The sequence below is a fragment of the Orcinus orca genome, chromosome 19, assembly GCF_937001465.1.
Source record: "Orcinus orca chromosome 19, mOrcOrc1.1, whole genome shotgun sequence".
Taxonomy (NCBI): Eukaryota; Metazoa; Chordata; class Mammalia; order Artiodactyla; family Delphinidae; genus Orcinus; species Orcinus orca.
Window position 1 is genome coordinate 36780360 of NC_064577.1, and position 18242 is coordinate 36798601.

Consider the following 18242-nt stretch of genomic DNA (forward strand, 5'->3'; position numbering starts at 1 on the left):
AAGAACAGCTGAAAAGGTGGTAAATTAAAAGGTCCCCGTGAGATCAAGGAATTAAGGTTGTTGGGTACTAGAAGAAATAAGCCTGGAAAAATGTAGGTGGTAATTGGAGAGTAAAATGCCAGAAATTGATATTATAGAAACTTGTAGTTTTGGGGTATAACAAGTTCTAGGGCAGTGTCTCTCAATCCTGGCTGCACATTAAAGTCACCCTGGAAAACTGTTAAAAATATTATCCCAGGCCACACCTCAGACCAGGCAAAACAGACTCTCTGGGAGTAAGTTCTAGGCATCTGTAGTTTGTCAAAGCTTTCCAGTTAATGCAGATGCACTGAGAGTTTAAAAACATCTGCACAGGACATGCCATAGAAGTGAATGGCTGAGTGGAGGAGAGGAAGTCAAGAGACCAGAATATCAGAAGGATCATGTGCGTGAATACTGAAATCGTCAATAATTACAGCTGGAGTAGTAGGAAACTAGCAGTGAGTCCAGAAGAAGTCTAGAAGCAAATATGAAAAAGCAAAGAGAATATTTAACCCACCTCACCAGGAGGAACCACCACTTAAGAACTCTCCAGGATAAGTAAGTGCCCTCAGCGGAGAGCTAAGTTTCAGTCAGAGCAAGAAGGTAGTAATGTTTAGAGAAGAGGTTAAAGATAAAAGGGAGTTTTGCAGATGACTGACAATGAGACCCAGAAGGCACAGAGAAGCGTTTCACAATCATAAAGGGATGAAAATTGAGATCAGGCAAGAGAGATGAAGGAAAGAGAAGGTCCAGATGAAACTACTGGAGGAGAAAAAAGCCAGGAAATCTCGGAAAGCAAGCTGCCGTTTTTTTAACACTACACAAAAACAACAGAAGAAAAAGCTCAGTGAAAGAAGCAGCTTTCCTGAACCCAGCCACATTCTAAAAGATTCATTTAACTAAGTTCAAGGAAAACTGAGTCACGGAAACGTATCAAGGTCAATCCCATATAAAGTTGTTACAAGAAAAGAGAGAACATGAAGTGGAATGACATCCCTGCAGACAATGAAAGTATGCCAGAAAGACATGCCCACATAACAGATCAAAATTAAAACATGCTATTTCAGAATGAGCTAAAAGACCTTAAGAAAATGACATAACATGAAAGAATAACAAATATAAGAACTATAAAAACTCATAACTCAGGTAAGAATTAAAAATAAAAGGAAAGACACATTCCAGAAATGAAGACAAGAGTAAATAAAAACAGTCCCTTAAGAAAAATAGAAGGTAAAAAAGAGAAAAAAAATTTAAACTCAAAAATAGAGATAAAAAGGATTTGAGAAAAAGTGACAAATACTGAAGACAGGCAAAGAAGATTGAACATACAGCTGATAGGAACTCCTGAAGAAGAAAATCAAAGAAAGGAACAGAACGCAGTCAAAACAATAATTCAAAAACACTTTTATGAAATAAAAAAATATTTCAGACTACCTTTTGAAAGTGCACAATGTGTACCTGAGAATATCAACTCAGAATGACCAAAATGACTTTACTATCACTAAACATTAAAGAATAAGAAGTAAAAAAAAGGGGGGGGGGACTGGAGTCAGTAAGGAAGAAATACAGAACTATACAGATAGGAATTAGACTCCAATAAATGAGGGATGAACTGGCAATACTGAGTTTCTCATGATATAAAAAGGATAAAGTGCATAATGAGGTTAGACCTGATAATCTCAGGGCATAAAAGGTGGCAAGACTTTTTGTGTAGAAGATAAAGAACGAGTTATTGATACTTAAAAAGAAAGGAGAATCAGACTGGCATCAGACTTATCTATTGCACAAGAAGCTTAAAGACAGTGGTATAAGGTGCCTATGCTATGTAGGAAAAAAAAGGATTATGATCCAAGAACACTATATCCAGCCAAGATACCCTTTACTGATCAAGAGAAAAGAAAGGCATCTTCACTTAAGCAAGGATTCAGAAATTATGCCACATACACTGAGGAAATGACTCCAAAATGTTATCAAATGTTTTTCTAGCACCTATTAAGATAGACTATTAAGATAGTCTCTTTTTTCCAGTCTCCACCACTCCCAGAGTTGTGGCTAGCAGTGGAGATGTGGCCAAACCCAATAACAATATCATATATGACCAGTCCTAGAAATGACTTCAGGAAACGTAGATCCTAAGGAATGTATATTTTGCCAACAAGCACAACAAGAAAGGCCTCAAAAAGATTCAGGCCAACATTTTCAAGACACTGAGCACCTGTACAGAGGCCAAAGAGGTGCTCATTAAGCCCAAAGTAAACAAATACAAGATCTTAAAAAGTGCCAGCCCTAAATCGGACAGGCTCACCCATAACATCCATCCCAGCTTCTAGAAGTATGCTTATTTTCATACTGTCAAGAGTACCAGGTTTAGCAACCAAACGGTGAGAGCCAAAGCCCAGGTCCCACAGAGTCCTCCCAAAGAGTCCAGAAAAAAAGGTTTTTGTCTATCAACTCTGAGGATCAAAGGATTCTACAAAACTTAGACTACTGTCTGCAGGCATCTCCTTTTGCTGTTTTATATAAATACAATACAAAGTCCCCCAACTCACCCCAAAAGAGAGAGAGAACCATACAGTTTTTGTCTCAAAATCTGTTAACATAACAAATTACGTTAATATTTAACTGTCCTTGCCTTCCTGGAATATACTGTCTTTTATATACACTGCTGGATTTATTTTGCTAATATTTTATTTAGAATGTTTGCTTGTCTACTTATGAGTAAGACTGGACTGATGTTTATAATAGAAAAAAAATGAAAACAATCGTAGTATCCATCTGTTGGAGAACAACAGACTAAACTATGGTGTAGTATGCTATGGAATGTTATTCAGCTTTTTAAAATTAATTAAAGCTCCATTTACTAAACTGGAGACAGCCATGACATATTCTTAAATAAATAAAGCAAGTTACAAAAAGCCTGTGTGTGTGTGTGTGTGTGTGTATATGCTTAAAGGTTTTTGAGCAAAGAGAAAGATGGTAAAAAACAAAGTGTTGGTTAATGCTGGCTAAACCAACAAGGTCAAAGTGGAGAAGGAAAGGAAAATATTATTTTTTTCTTTATTCACCCCGGTTTGGTTACTTTAGTGGTTGCAAGCGGAGAAATACTTTTGTAATTTTTTAAAAAAAGCAGAAGCGTGGGGGGGAAGGGGAGAGATACCAATTATCTACTATAATTAATGACAAATTAACATTTGTTAACAACTAATAAATGGCTACCTTTAATACATCCAAAGACAAGATAGAATTATATTATCTAAAACAAGGAGAGGAATCATTATGAAGTTCATTTACTTAAAAATACAAAACAATCCTGGGGCTTCCCTGGTAGCTCAGAAGTTAAGAATCCCCCTGTCAATGCAGGGGACATGGGTTCAAGCCCTGGTCCAGGAAGATCCCACATCCGGGGAGCAACTAAGCCCGTACACCACAACTACTGAGCCTGCTCTCTAGAGCCCGTGAGCCACAACTACTGAGCCCACGTGCCACAACTACTGAAGCCTGCACACCTAGAGCTCGTGCCCCGCAACAAGAGAAGCCACCAAAATGAGAAGCCCACGCACTGCAAGGAAGAGTAGCCCCCGCTCACCGCAACTAGAGAAAGCCCACACGCAGCAACGAAGACCCAACGCAGCCAAAAATAAATATAAATAAATAATTTTTTTTTAAAAGGTAAAAAAAAAAAAGAATGATTAAAAATACAAAACAATCCAATCTGGAACCAAAGTCGCATATAAGTGGTCTTTCTAAAGGCATTAAGCAAGATGTCTTCAGGATGAACTAGTTTTTATCTTACAACTAGCACAAACTGATCAGTTCATGGATATTACAACGACCAAGAATAAAACTAAGATAAAGTGAGTCACGTCCATTTAAAGAAAAATAGTCGGTGGATTACTGTTCGCATGATATGTAAACAGATTAGCAGAAATGGGCAAAATGTTACAGAAATCCTTGAAGCTTGGGAAGAAAGTGAGATTTTGATAGCTTGTTATACTAAAGAAAGAGGGGCAAACTTCTTTTGATGTATAATTTTACACTGTAAATAGACAAGTCCTTTTTATTAAGTAGATCACAAAAGACAATCAACCACCATGACTGTCACAAATTTTTTAAAAAGAAAAATTACAAAAAGCTAACAACATGGCGCATGGTGGTGGGTGAGTGGGGGATAAAGGTATCAAACAGAGAACACTTCAGTTATTCACAAAAATGAGAAATGTCTGTAAAAGTAGAAAATATTCACATGATCAAACTGAAAAAAAAAATTGTCAAAGGGCTCAATGTCTCAAGAAGTGCTGAGGTTTGCTATTTTATAGAGGAAATTAAAAATTAATTTTTCGCAAGTTTGTGGTACTTAAAGGGAAATAGTGCAAAAAGAAACGCATACTAGGAGTCTACCTAAGAGTTTATATTTTTAAGTTTACAGTTATTCAAGAACTTCTTCTCAGCTCTCATCAAATCCTTCATAAAAGAAAATTTCAAAGCACAAAATTAATGAGTAGCCGAATTACCACAGGTTTTTTTGTTTTGTTTTGTTTTAAATACCTTGCTAGGCTGAAAAGACAAAATAACAAGGAAAAGCTGGACAGACAATGCTAGTAAAACACTGTGGGGCGGAGCTATGTGAAGCACACATCAAAAAAACAGAAATCCAGGGCTTCCCTGGTGGCGCAGTGGTTGAGAGTCTGCCTGCCGATGCAGGGGACACGCGTTCGTGCTCCGGTCCAGGAAGATCCCACATGCCGCGGAGTGGCTAGGCCCGTGAGCCATGGCCGCTGAGCCTGCGTGTCGGGAGCCTGTGCTTCGCAATGGGAGAGGCCGCAACAGTGAGAGGCCCGCGTACCGCAAAAAAAAAACAAAAACAGAAATCCAGGACACTTTCCAAAACCTAATAAAACTTACCATTCATTAAGATCTAGACATTGTCCTAAGGATTTTTCACTGGCATTATTTCATTTCATCATCATCAAAACCCTGCAAGAGAGGTTTTAGCCCCTCACACAGCTAGTAAGTGACAGAGTGATAATCTCAACCTGTTTTCATGATTCAAAAACTCACAAATTCATGTTCTCTCTACTATACAAAGGGTCTCATGATTGTAAAATTTCAAAAGCTACTTACAACCAAACAACAGTACTGTCACATCCTACAATATAGCAACATCTGAATAATAGCTTCCAAAGGAAGTCTCTCTTCCTCTTTAAATCCCTAAAAAGGAAGAGCTAAGCTTTTCTGACGCTGAAGCAGCATTTGAGTGTGCAGTAAGTCTACATCCCACGTGTCTACTAAAGCTAATTACCTTCATTCACCCTAATTCACAATCTTTGGGAGCTCTACAGGATTCCATGGAATTTGAACAGAAACAGAATTCTAGAGTACAAATACCCATCAAGCTTCCTTAGTTTTGCGTTATCAAATTTCAGCAATTAGAGCTAGAAATTGTGGGACCTCACAACACAAGATTAGGAACAAAGGGCTACAAAGAGACTTCCTTCATTTAGGCAGAGGGAATTTACTGAGATGTGAGGCAGAGTCTCCTGTCTAAATGATTAAATCACAGTATCTGCATACCCACTCCCATTTCCAAATTTAGTAACTAACGAATCGACTTATAAGGATAGATCCATTGGTGGGGAAAGGGAATTTCCATGGCAATAAAAAACTGGTGCCGTATCTCTTCATGTTGTTCATCTCTATGATCAGATATGTCATCTGATATAATCATATATGATAATGCAAGCATGGTGTTACAGACAAGCATGGCTACCTGGTCCAAAGACATCTGCTTGGAATAACAAAAGTTTTCCATTATTATTGCTCACATACTTTTCATTGTGAATTTTATGTCTGTAGTACTTGCTAATATTTACAAAAAGAAATATATAAGTCACTGTTTTTCTTTTCATGATACCTTTGCCATCTAAAGAAGACAGTAAAATTTATCAACATTGGCCAGTGAAACTTTAGGAAAGTGACAAACTTTAAAATATTTTTTCAACTATATTTTTCCTGGAGGTAGAGTGAATACCCAGGACACAATTCTGAACCGCAAATTTAGTTATTTAAGGAAGAATATGATATGTCTACCTTCAACTGAAAGATTACAGTAGTTAAAGGTAACTACTTACACATAGTAGTCAATAAATATTTAAGTGAAGGATTTAATATATTAATATACTGCATAAAACTCCAATTTTTCCAACATAACAAATCTAACTCAACTCACATACCTTAAACATAACGTGTCTGTACAATAAACTAATATACAAAAATCAATGTTTTTTTCATATGACCTTTTCTATACAAAATAAGTATATGAGAGACTAAAACCGGAGCAAACAAAGAAAAATGTTCTCTTACATGCTGTGCTCCAAAATCTCTCCACTTGGGATACCTCTTCTGAGAAAAAAAAGTAGAATCGAATAATGTATTTTGGCAGAAACTTCTTCAGGTAGACATAATATGGGTGTCATAAGGAGGCATAAGATGAGCCTGTCAGATAAATCATTACTAAGGCAATTAGATTTTTTTAAAACATACCAACAACATTATTCACTATAACGCAACTACTTGGTTTAAATAACTGACACCAGAATCTCTCAAGTTCCGATCAAAAGAAAGGCATTTGAGAAGTAAGATATACCATTCACTGAATAAAGGCAGAAATTAATATTATGGGGAAGGAAAGGGTAAAGAAAGGGTGTGATTACGACTAACACCAACTTAATTCTTTTGCCTCTTAAACTTAGTTATGTTTACCCTTAACTACTCAAGAACAAACAGAAGTTGAACATAACAAGATACTGTTGTAATGTGTGGCCCATAAAAAAGCAACTTACCTGATACTTATAACATCCACAAACATAGCTTTCAAATGATTTATAAACATTCTGTAAATAAAATAATTTGACCTAATAAAAGAAATTTGTTTCCCGAAAAAAATTATGGTATTACAATTATTTACTTAGAGCTTTCTAGAATATGAAAGATCCCTACCAGAAACTTTTTTCACTGATTGCATCCTCAACCTGCTTTAGCCTCCTAAAACCCAGGCCCAAACAGCTTGTTCTCCATCTAATATTATCTCTTTTTTTTTTTTTTTTGCGGTACGCGGGCCTCTCACTGTTGTAATATTATCTCTTTTTAAAATTTATTTATTTATTTATTTTTTGGCTACGTTGGGTCTACGTTGCCGCACATGGGCTTTCTCTAATTGCGAAGAGCAGGGGCTACTCTTTGTTGTGGTGTGCTGGCTTCTCACTGCAGTGGCTTCTCCTGTTGCGGAGTACGGGCTCTAGGCTCATGGGCTCAGTAGTTCTGGCACACGAGCTCAGTAGTTGTGGCTCTCGGGCTCTTGAGCACAGGCTCAGTAGTTGTGGTGCACGGGCTCAGTTGCTCCGTGGCATGTGGGATCTTCCCGGACCAGGGCTCGAACCCGTGTCCCCTGCATTGGCAGGCAGACTCTTAAACACTGCACCACCAGGGAAGCCCCATCTAATATTATCTTGAATCGTAAATACTCAAGGTAAAAATATCCTCTAAAAGAAAGAAAAAGGACATTGGGTGGGGAAATATAGCTGTAAGTCTTTAAGCTCTTCTTGTAACCTATTTCTCTCCACAGACTTTTAGAGATTCATCAAGGTCATGATGTAGTCTCTCAATCACCATACAGACATCTCCTTGACTCATTTTTTTTTAAATTGTAAACAATCTTCATCTAATACAAGTTATTACAAAAGATGCTATTCAAATAAACCAAGTGGTAGTTTTCATGGTATTATAACAAAGACTAAACTATTTATTTACACAGTGCCTTCTCTCCAAATGACAATAGTATTTGATGACTACAGGCACTCAACAGATACAATGCCGAGAAAAAAAAATCCAAATAATTAAACTAACTTCCAAACTATTTTATAACATTTGTTACCTCGATCAGACTCGTACTAGAAAAGTAAACAACCATCTGCAACCGCTTGTTCTAGCTCCTTGAAATAAAATCTGGGTACCATCAGTAAAAATATTACAGCTAACACTGGTGATCATGTATAAGTACAATCCAACATAATTCAACTAGTGTGCCCAATCCGTACATCTCAGAGATTCAATTTTAATTCTGTTGTAAGAGGAAGTAATACGACAAGGAGAGAATTTTGATGCATTCCTTTAATCATACTTATTCTTCCTTATATCTAATTAGCATCAACTACCTTACAATTCCCCTTTGGGAACTACTGGTTTAGTATACTCTCTTCTAGGCCTACTTCCTTCTCCATTCAAAACAATGCACACAGTCATTCAGAAAATACTAAAAGAACAAAGGCCTTTATGAGGAAGGGCGGGGGAAGCTAGAGAGCTAGCATGAGACAGTCAAGAATCAATGACAGAAGAGGGAAATAAATCTACTACCGTTTAACCATGTTAGTAAAACTTTATGATAAAGATGCAAACAACAAATTAGGTTTTATAAGTATGCTAAAATGAACCATCAACCAATATAAATACAGAGCACGATCTGAGTCTATGACGGTTTATTAAATAAACTAAAATATATAAACATACAAGAATAAGTCTTAGCCATAATCAGTAAATTGCCTTATCAACCAATGTATATAAAAATGAAGGAAGTGTTTGATTACATGACATATGTGATTCACAGAATGGCACAAAGTTTAAGAGAAGAAAAGAATTGTTAAGTACAGGAGGTGATATTCCATTTCTTAAACTGGGTGGAAGGTATATAAGTGTTGGCTGCATTATTAGTCTTCTACACTTTACACATTTTTACAAATATTATTTCATATGTAGTCGGTATCTATAAAACAATGTTTAAGTGCAAGAAAAATCTGAGCAAATATTTGTTGGAAAAAAGAGGTAAAAAGTACATATACATCTAATCCGTTTTTGCTAATTATTTTTTTAAATAAATAGAGATCATAGGGACTTCCCTGGCGGTCCAGTGGTTAAGACTCTGCGCTTCCACCGCAACGAAGAGTAGCCCCCACTGGCTGCAACTAGGGAGAGCCAGTGCGCAACAACGAAGACCCAACGCAGCCAAAGATAAATTAATTAAATAAGTTTTTTAAAAAAGTTTACTATGAGGTTAGAATTTAAGAAAAAGAAAAAAGACTGCGCTGCCACTGCAGGGGGCACAGGTGTGGCCAGTAAATAATTAATTAAAATTTTTAAAATAGAGATCGTAAAAACGTAAGTAGGTAGGAAAATAAGTTTCCTGTAGAAAACAATTTCTATAGCTCTACACAGAGATCTATATACTATTTCTTTAAAAGCACCACTAAACCTTTGCTGCACACTACGTGTACACACATATACACACAGACATACACACCAAATTACTTTAAAGTAAAACTTTCTACCTCCAAAGATCCCCCCAAAACCAACCTCCATCACAAATATTACCTTAACCCCATAAAAAATACTGATACTCCTCTACTCATAATCCCAGAAATAAATTACAAAAATAAATTCCTAAAGAGAAATGTTCATACTGTAAGTAACTGTATTTTTGGTGTATGTGTAGGCTTAGCATTTATGAGTCTTACTACCTACTTGGGCCTATCCACATCTACAGTATTTGCTTTTTTATGATGGGCACCTGCATTTTAATGATGTGTGTCAATACTAATTTGATTGAGGGCAATATAGTATATTTATGAAGAGCACAGAGTGTGGAGCCAGAGTTCCTGAATTGGAACTCAGCTCTTCCACTTGCTAACTAACTAATCTATTTAACATCTCAGTGTTTCAGTTTCTCATCTGTAAAATGGAAATAACAGTACATACCTCGTAGGGTGTTGGAACTGATTAAAACCTGTGTAACAGGACTGGCACAAAGTAGGTGCTATGTAAGGGTGAGCCATTACTACTAGCACTACTAGTAGTACCATCTTCCCAAACATACTGAAAACATTCTTAGCAATTCGAATTACTGGCTAAAATTAGATACTATTAAAAATAGACATTAAACCTGAAGCCTGACTGACAGTAAGTTTAAAGCCCTGCAACTCTGAATAGGTGATTATAAATCTACATAACCACTCTATCAAGAACAATCTGGGGAGAGCGGCTTTCCAAAGTGCAACTATCAATTTCTTCCCTTACACAAGGGGGCAGTGATAACAAGAAAAGAACTGGGCTCTGTGACACCTCCTCCTACAGACAGTAGGGGGTGGCAGTACATATGGCTTACAGTCAGAACAAAACAGGAAGACCCAACAGAATTGCTCTTTATTCTCCTCAGGCCCTCTCCTCTATGTTTTAGGCCCAACACAGCCTCAAGGTGAGAGACATATCAACAGAAAAGACTAAAACCCAAAATTAATCACCAAGGAAAATCCAGTTTTGCCTTTGAAGCAAATGATCCCTCAATGGCTAAATCTGGATCCAGGAGGAAGCCAATCAGTATGAATTTTAATTATCTGGCAAATTACTTACTGTTCTTCTCATAAGAACAACATTCAGGCAAGTAACTCCGTTTCTCTGCAAGAATTGTAACATAAGACACTAAAATCTCATCAATAATTAACTATACCCTAATGAACACATGCCGATATTTCTGCTTGTTTCATACTATACAGACATACACTCACTGAATGTATATAAGTTATATTAAATAGCTCATGGAGCTGTCTTTTGTTACTTCTGAAATTCCAGCTATGTTCTGACAATCCTCTCAAAACACAGATGTTCTTCTTAAATGGAAGTCATAATGTTTTGCAGCATGTGGGTAATGATATATATATACACACACACACACACACAGAGAAAGAGAGAGAGAATGAGAATATTTAATATTTCATTTCTGTGCTCACAATCCTGAGATGATCTACCTGGGAAATGCTGCAAGAAGCGCTCCACTGACAGTATCCATGTTGTTGCTTTTTATGCCACCTTTATTGTATTCAATTTTTTTCCAATTTTCCACCCCAACATCAAGAATATTTCACTACTGTCATTCACCATAATTAGCCACTGCAACAGCTTTTGGCTTCAAACCCTCAAAATGCCTGAAAATTTATCCCTTTTGTTCACCATATTGTTTTGTTTTCCTCATTCCAGAAATTTTCACCTGTATAAAACTGAAGAAAGGAGCACCTATGAAAAAACGTCCCTTTGCCTAATGATCTTGAACTCAGAATTATGGTCAAGATGTGGGGTGGGTTTTTTGTGTGGTTTTTTTTTTGGTTTGTTTTTTTCCTTTTCCTGGAGAGGAGCAGAGAAGACAGTGCAAGACACCCAAAACACCAAATCTTCTTCCTAATATTAATTACTATTGTTTATGTTTGGTGAAAACCATTTTAAACATTCCACACCTGGAACACAACACAGGATACAATTATATCAGTGCTCTACACGCTGACGGCAAACCCTGGAATTATTTAGCCCTATTTTTTCTTTCCCATCTCACAACCAGACACAATTTGCTTGTTTCTTTCACGTGGGCACTCTCTCTATCTCAAAAAATAGCGTATCATAGCTCCTCTCGATTCCCTGTGTTAAAATATCTAGCCATGAGCCTTATTAATCTCTTCTTAGACTACGCCTCCTTTCCCAGAGAAATTAATAATATCACTAATAACACTTCTACCGTGAATTTCAACGCCACACAGGCCAACCCACCCTGTGCCTTACCTGGCACATTTCACAACTACTTTCATGCTGCATTCAGGGGGCACATTTTACAACTCGTTCTGCACCACATTCCCTGCCACGTTCAGCAATCTGCCTCGCATCTCCTCCTGGGTCCCCGTCATCCGGAGACTCTCTCGGTACCAAATTCCATGACACCTTCGGTGACACCGAGGTGGCCGATCCCGGACCCATCCGAAGCCACCCCGAGTGCCACATTTGGAGCCAACCTTCCCCACGCCCTGGACACCGGAGGCACTCCACTGCCCATTTCGCTGCCTCCCCGCTCGCCCCCGCCCCTCTCCCTGGAGCCCAGGCGTCGGAGGCGAACGCCGCTGTCACTGAAGCAACCTTCCCTTCCCGGGCTCCCGGGGTCTCTCACCTGCCGCTCTGAGAGGGTTTCGCTGCACCTCGGGGTCAAGCCCGAGTCCCCGGGGTCTCCTGTGAGAACCGCGCCGCCCGCCGGCGCCGCCCGCGATCCCAGAGCACCTCGCTGCGCTCCGACGCCCGCTGTGGGTCTGCGTCCGGGAAAGGCGCGGCCCGGCGGCTAGCGCAGCCCTCGGCGGTCCTCCTGTCAGCGGCGGCGCGGGTGCAGGCTCTCGCCCAGCGCGGCGGCGGCGGCGGCGGGCAACTTGCTCCGCCTCGCGCGCTGCACAGCCAGGAGGTGAGCGCGAGGGGGATGGGAACGGGGGCGGGGCCGCCCGAAGGAGGCACGGAGGGCGGCGGCTGGAGGGCAGCGCTGGCGGCCCCGGGACCGGCACTCGGAGCGCTCGCAGCTTCACCCGCCGGGCGGGCGGCTCGCACGAGGCAGCTGTACAAGCGGGCCCCGCCGGAGCAGCGCACCCAGCAACCCGCGCCCGGCCGGCCGCTCGCTAGCGCCGCCGCCGCGCCGGGGGCGTCGCACCCTCAGAGGCCGCCCGCAGCCCCGCCCCCTCCGGGCCGGGGTGGGGAGGAGCGCGAGCGCGGAGGGAGAGCGCGTGCGTGGGAGCGCGTGCGTGGTGGAGCGCGCGCGCCCCCGCCCCCTCCACCGTTTGGGGGTGGGGAGTGGCGGGGAGAGAGAGAGAAGACCGAACCGTTTTCTCCGCGGAGAGGTTTGGCCCTGGCTCTGCCTCTCTGTGAGGTCTGGGCATTTCTGTTTCCTCAAGGGGCTTTGGCTGGTGGGGTCGTGGGCATTCAGTGGGGAAGAGGGGAGGGGAGCTCAATAGCAGACAAGGCCCTGGATGGTTCGGCTCCGCCCACAGGGTGATGTCACTCTCGAGGTGCTGCTGCTGTCACGTGCGCCCACTTCTGGGCCTGTCCTGATGCTTTGATGGCCAGAACGTTCCTCTAGATTTTCCCCACTTAAGTCACCTCATACACATATCACTCCTAGAAGTCGTCGAACCCTACAAATGTCAGTTATTCTTTCCCTGATGCTTAATTATAATCTGTAGACTGCTTCAAAATGCCATAGTTGGCTGGTGTAGGAAACAGAATGAAGTGCAAAACCAGGAACAGGGGGATAGTGGGGAGGGGAGAGAGAGAAGGGAGAGCTATTATCTAGAATCATTGCTGAAATTCACCAACCACAGCTTGAGAGCCTGAGGTGAAGTTGTGACGCTGCTTCTGTTGCTGCCAGGTTGGACAAGAAGTAATGTGATTTTAAGGGCTAGTTGTTAAGGCACGGAAAGCCACCACAGCAAAGCCTCCTTGAAGGTCATATTTCCCTCACTTCCCTCCACCTAGATCTTCTTCCCCTTTACTCTTCCTTTCCCTTGCATCGTAGAACAACAAGTCAACTGTGGCAGATATCGGCACATAAATTTGTTCGTGTGCTTTAAGATGATGCAAAGCAATCACTGTTACCTACTCTGCCTGGTTAGCCTTTCTTCCGTAAACCGAGATGACCTTTCGTGGTCATCCATTCCTTAATGAGACACCATGATTGGAAATAGATACACCAGATTACTTCAGTCAAGCAACCTGTGTCTGTGGTGTTTCTAAGATGGAGAGATTTGATAACAGTCCTTTAATCTGCTGCATCCAGGATTTTCTTTGTGTTTTTTTCAAAATTAGTATTAATTTCAGAATAATGCAGGAAATTGAATATGAAGCCATTTTGCAACAGCTAGCCTCTACAGTGAATTCTTGAAAAGTCAGAGCTAGAGCAGCTTTGAATACTACAGCTAAAATGGCAAGATGAAGGATTGGTCTATGGAATCTTTTGGTGATAACTCCAAAAAGTTAGATCACTCCAACTAAAACCTATTTATCTATGGTGATAGAGTCAGAGTAGTGATTACTTTGGAGGAATTGAATGAGTGGGGGGGGCAGGAGGGAGCCTTCTGGGTTGCTGGAAATGCTCAATACCTAGATCTTGTTAATGATTACAAGGGTTAATATATGTGCAAAACGATTGGTGTGCTTTACTCTATCTCAATTTTTAGAGATTTTTAAAAATTGTATACACAAAAGAGGCATTACAGCGTCATCAAGATGGGAGTCTGGAAACCTAGATTTGAATGTCAGTGTCACCCACCACTTACCAGCCTATGAGACCTTGAGCAGGTCTGAGCCTTCTTTTTCTTTATCTAATATGGGTGATGTTACCTCACAGGATGGTTGTGAAGATTAAATGAAATTATATTTGAGAAGTACTTATCACAGAGCCTGGTATATAATAAACGCTCAGGAAACATTAGCTATTGTTATGCTATTCTTGTTGCACTCAAATTTACCTTATTTAATTCTCTTTTGGTCTTTTTATTTATTTTAAAGATTACTTTGATTCTGAGCCTTTGCCTGTGAGTTTCACTGAGCTAATAACATTCCTTTCCCTAAGAAATAACAAAAGGCGGTTGGGGTGTAATGTATTGGTTTTCAAACTGGTTCAGGTGGTGATACTTAGAAATTATGGTGCTCATTGTGGAACACCATGAAATATTGTTAGATTGAATTCTGCCATATGGACTTGACACAATTTTACTAGCACTAAATCTGGCTACATTATGTTTATGCAGATCTCCCACATATTAAAAAAATGTATTTTTAAGAAATAATACGTCTGCGTTTTTCCTCTAAAATTTGTTTGCAACTTTTCACTAGAAAGTACCAAAAGTTTAATAACAATTCACAAAATGAAAACCTTTAAATCCCTTCTTCCTGGAAATGGGAAAAATACTGTAACTGTTCAGTCTTAGCAGCAGAGCTCTTTATTGGATTTTCCCACAGTAAACTCTAATAGCTGTGACCCACAGGGTCTCTTGCTCTGATGAAGTGAGTAACTCTGACTCACTATCCTCATCATACTTCCAAAGATCCGTCTCCATTTCTTTCAGCCGACCTTTCCAAAATCCCATGTTCACACTGAGCAGTGCCAGTGCCCACTGGAATGAACTTACTGCTTCTCTGTTTCAATCATCTAACATGATGCTACTCAGCCAGTTCTCTTCCACATAGTTCTGCTGTTAAGTCTTGCTATTTGCTGCCACACTCTTAACTTTGTGGAGGAAACAGTCTGTCCCTGACAGAGGTAAGGGTGGGGTACGGTAGGGATGGAAAGCAACAATGTAGAGAGAAGCCACCTCTGTTCTCAACTCCTCACCCTGATTTCCTTTTCGGTCACTAATACCTGAAATCCTGAGAATGCTTTTTTTTTTTTTTTACCTACTAAAACTCCATTCTAGTCAAGATGATAATTTAGTCTATAACTTAAACTTGGAAACATAATTTATGCCATGTAAGAGGAAGCTGTAAGTAATTGTCCATAAAGTGGCCCAACCATACTCTATACCTCCCAACTTTTCAGTGCCATCTATACCATTCAAAATTACCTTCCTTGCTTTGTCAACTCTGCACAATCACTCACCTCTGCATATGGCATATGTCTTCCCTGGCACCTCCAAGTCTCTTAAGTAAAGCATCAGGGCCACCTCTCTCTCCCTACTGCATAAAGAGTCATAACATCTACCATTGATGGATTGCCTACTGGCTGCAAATACTTTACTAAATGCCTTGTATATACTACTTCATTTAATTCTCACAACATCCTATCAGGTAAGTTTTTGGTTTTGCTTTTTTAATTTTATTCATTTGTTTAATTTTTGGCTGCATTGGATCTTCGCTGCTGCACGTGGACTTTCTTTAGTTGCGGCGAGCGGGGGCTACCCTTTGTTGCGGTACGCAGGCTTCTCATTGCAGTGACTTCTCTTGTTGCAGAGCACGGGCTCTAGGCGCGCAGGCTTCAGTAGTTGTGGCTTCGCGGGCCCTAGAGCACAGGCTCAGTAGTTGTGGCACACAGGCTTAGTTGCTCCACGGCATGTGGGATCTTCCCGGACCAGGGCTCGAACCCGTGTCCCCTGCATTGGCAGGTGGATTCTTAACCACTGCGCCACCGGGGAAGTCTGAGTTGCTATTTTATTTCTTAACAAAGACAAGCAATGGCGTGAACTCTAAATAGACATGTTGCAAGTCAAAAAAACAGACCAGAAAGCAACAGGTGTGAATGAACAGAAGAGTATTTACTAATCAGGGGAGAAAACATCAGTTGGTAAGAGGTTGGAAAGGTGGGACAGGACTGAACTGAAGTGGGTACTGCCCAGGAAGGGAAACACCCTGGAATCTCTGAGCAGAAGAGTGACAAGAAGACAGTGTTTAAAATATTCATCTCGTAGGGTAGATTTGAGCATGGAGGCACCAGTAATGATGATATGGGTAAGATACTACTATTACTATTTAAGGAGCTAAAGAAGAGGACAGCTTTAGTCAAGAACTGTGACAGTAGAGATAGAAAGGAATAGTCCCAACAGCCATTGCGTGGGAAGACTTAACAGAACTTTCTGAATAACTGAATGCAGAGGGTAAAGAACAGTGAGAAATGAAAATACAGCAAGATGACAAGACTAACAGCCTAGAAGACTGTGGTGCCTGTGACAGAAGCAGGGGAGTCAGAGGATTGGTGTTAAGGAGAAGAAAGAGATGGTTTTGGCATATTTTGTGTTGTAGTTCTTTACTGCTTTTGAGTTACAAATCACTTCTTTTGAGAATCTGACAGAATCAATGGATCCTTTTCTCAGGAAAAAAAAATGGATTCATACTTATACATGTTATATGATTTGTAATGGACACCCATGGATTTGGCTGCGGGAGAGCTCTTGACCCCAGCTGGGCACATTAAAGCCCTTTCTGGAATTTTTGTACTTTATATCCAAAGGATCAAGTCAATCTGTCCCTAATAACTGAAGCAATGGATGCTGTTAGCTGATGTGGTTCCTAACACATGAGCCCGAGAAACGAAGAATGCTCAAATGCATTTGAGTCCATGGATCCACATTCCTATTCTTGGATTCCAGGACGTTTCCTAGTCCTTTGTTGGAATTCCTCCATGGTTCAGCTTGTTTGAGCCACATTTCTGCCATTTATATGAGAGGTCTGATTAATTCACAGGTTAAAGGTATTAATTGAAACCCACCCATGGGCTCCAGGTAAGAACTCCTAATTTAAAGTAACTTGGAAATAGCTAGTAGAAAGATGGGATTTAGGTGAGAAAGGGAACATAGTGAATACTCAAGGAGAGGGAATATAGCACAGGTGTATAAGAGCAAGGACCCTGGACCCAGACTGCACTCAAATCCTAACTTAACTGTTTACTAAATGCGTGACCACAAGCAAGTTATTCTACATTTCTAGATTTCAGGATACTCATCTGTGGATTGGGGATTAAAAACTATACCTACCTTATAGGGTGGATGTGAGGCTTAGGTTGGTACAGGTGCAAGTACCTGGTCCATAGCAAGTCTCTATGGACTATTATCATTCAGTGTAACAGGCCTGTACCTAGGCATTTCACATATGTTATATTATTTAATCTAATCCTCATAAAAACTTTACAGGATTGGAATTATTCCCATTTTACTAGATGAAAACATTGTGGCTCAAAATAACTTGCCCCAGATCCCACAGTAAGAGACAAAATCCAAATTAAAATCCAGAATATTTGAATAGAAAATGAAGAGGAAGATTTTCATTACAATTAATAGAGCATACTACCTATCCTAAGAATTAATGTGTATATATGTATATATACTAATTATGTATATATATATTTATTCGGCATCTATCTCATATAGCATCTATCACATATAGATGCTGGATATATATTTGTGAATTAAATTTATTAAATCATCCAGATCTGTAAAAAAGGGGATGGAAAGAGTGTTCATACCAACATAACCATTCTAATCCATGTACAATTTTGCATATTAAAATTAAATATTGGCCCTCTGGAAGATATAATCATTTCTCATGATTTTAGTTAGCCTGAACCACACTTTCAGAGTCTAGTCCACTCTATGTTATGGACAAGCTAGAATTTGTGGACCTATAAAACTGAGGACAAGGCTCTGGACCTAGTTGACCTTTCAACCAAACTTCCTCAAAGAACCCTCACCTTCTTGCCATGCCCTTTCAATTCGTAACGACTTGAAACTGTGAAAGTACATTTACCATTAAAACTCAGACACCCTAGGTTATGGCTGAACCTTGAGAAACACCTTTATTTGGGGAAAGGGAAGTCAACAAAGGATACAGAGAAG

General features: G+C 40.1%; 1 protein-coding gene and 1 long non-coding RNA gene across 11 annotated transcripts in view; one reads left to right on the top strand and one right to left on the bottom strand.

Moving 5' to 3' along the window:
- TANC2 (tetratricopeptide repeat, ankyrin repeat and coiled-coil containing 2) overlaps window positions 1-12554 on the bottom strand; it is a 357408-nt gene extending 344854 nt beyond the window's left edge. For 3 of the 9 annotated variants that reach the window (XM_049701640.1, XM_033438920.2, XM_049701635.1), the window contains exon 1: window positions 12053-12547. The gene's annotated coding sequence lies outside the window, so the exon portion shown is untranslated. Of the gene's footprint in view, window positions 1-12052 lie in introns of all 9 variants that reach the window. The other 6 variants (XM_004275661.3, XM_049701636.1, XM_049701637.1 and 3 more) reach the window with 4 other exon arrangements.
- Window positions 12555-12653: 99 nt separating this feature from the next.
- The window catches only part of LOC117203604 (uncharacterized), a 95022-nt gene continuing 89433 nt past the window's right edge, over window positions 12654-18242 (top strand). For both annotated transcript variants that reach the window (XR_007473333.1, XR_007473332.1), the window contains exon 1: window positions 12654-12790. This is a non-coding gene — a long non-coding RNA (uncharacterized LOC117203604). The remainder of the gene's footprint in view (window positions 12791-18242) is intronic.